General features: G+C 51.2%; 1 pseudogene; it reads right to left on the reverse strand.

Annotated features, from left to right (window-relative positions):
- Positions 1-933: 933 nt before the first annotated feature.
- The window catches only part of LOC110596486, a 1,294-nt pseudogene continuing 794 nt past the window's right edge, over positions 934-1,433 (reverse strand).

The raw sequence follows: 1,433 nt of genomic DNA on the forward strand, positions 1-1,433 counted from the left end.
TCATTGAGGTGATTGATCATATAAGCTCTGTTTAAGTCTGTTTTGCTGGAACTTTTCATAAGAAACCTGAGTATAATTTTTTTTTTTTTTTTTTGGAGTTGGAGTTTCACTCCGTCACCCAGACAGGAGTGCAGCCGCAGCCTTGACCCACTGGGCTCCGGCAATCCTTCCGCCTCAGCCTTCCCAGTAGCCGGAATTACAGGTGCACGCCACCACACCTGGCTGCTTTTTTTTTATTTATTGTAGAGATGAGGTCTCACCAAGTTGCCCAGGCGGGTCTCGAACCTGCAGGCTCAGGCATTCCACTCACCTCAGTCTCCCAAAGGCATGGGATTACAGGCTGAGCCACCAAGCCCGGCTCAGAGTATACTTTTAAAAGCCCCTCAGAATGCAGGTTTGAGACCAATCCAGGCAACTTGGCGAGACCTTGTCTCTGCAATAAATTTTTAAAAATTAGACCGTAAAAAAAAAAAAAATTAGGCTGGGCTTGATGGCTCAGCCTGAAATCCCAGCACTTTGGGAGGCTGAGGCAAATGGATTGCCTGAGCCCATGGGTTCGAGACCTGCCTGGGCAACTTGGTGAGACCTTGTCTCTACAATAAATAAATTTTTAAAAATTAGCTGGATGTGGTAATACATGCCTGTAGTTCTGGCTACTTGGAAGGCTGAGGTGGGAGGACTGCCGGAGCCCAGCAGGTCGACGGTGGGGTGGCCGTGAGTGTGCCACTGCACTCCAGCCTAGGTGCCAGAGTGAGACTCCAAATCCAAAAAATAAATAAATAAACCCTTCAGGGAGGAAGCCAGGCTACCGACTCAACTTAGATGTTGCCTGTACTGTTATAGACTTGGGTGAATGCCTCTTTTTTTTTTTTTGGACCTCTGAACTTTTTATTGACTTCCTGTTTCCCCGAAGGACGCCCTGTTCCTGCCGCCTCAACGCCTCAGAACTTTGGTGTCATTGGTCTCAGACACCAATTTGCCGTCCACTATCTTGCGGGTGGTCTTTTGGATGGTCTGGATGGAGCCGCTGCTGTCCAAGCCATCACTGAGACTGAAATCCTCTCCGTCTTCTAGTCGGGGGGGGGAGGTGGCTATCTCACCCTCCAGCTTGACCTTGATGTTCATTAGGGACTCGTACTCCTGGGCCTGGCGCTGGCCCTCTGTCCGGGTCTGTGCCAGCTCGGACTCCAGGTGCAGCAGGGTGCCATTGAGTTGCTCCATCTGCTTGGCGTAGCAGGTCTCCACTTCTCTAAGGCTGTTCTCCAAGCTGGCCTTCAGGTTTCTCCTGAGGTCCAGGTCAATCTCCAAGGACTGCGCTGTACGTTTCAGCTCCGTGAGCGTCATCTCGGCAGCTCCAATCTCAGCGGACTGCGTGGTGACCACTGTGGTGCTCTCCTCAATCTGCTGGGACCAGTACTTGTCCAGCTCCTCTC

Source organism: Carlito syrichta, unplaced genomic scaffold (genome assembly GCF_000164805.1).
Source record: "Carlito syrichta isolate Samal-C Ts95f unplaced genomic scaffold, Tarsius_syrichta-2.0.1 Scaffold309489, whole genome shotgun sequence".
NCBI lineage: Eukaryota > Metazoa > Chordata > Mammalia > Primates > Tarsiidae > Carlito > Carlito syrichta.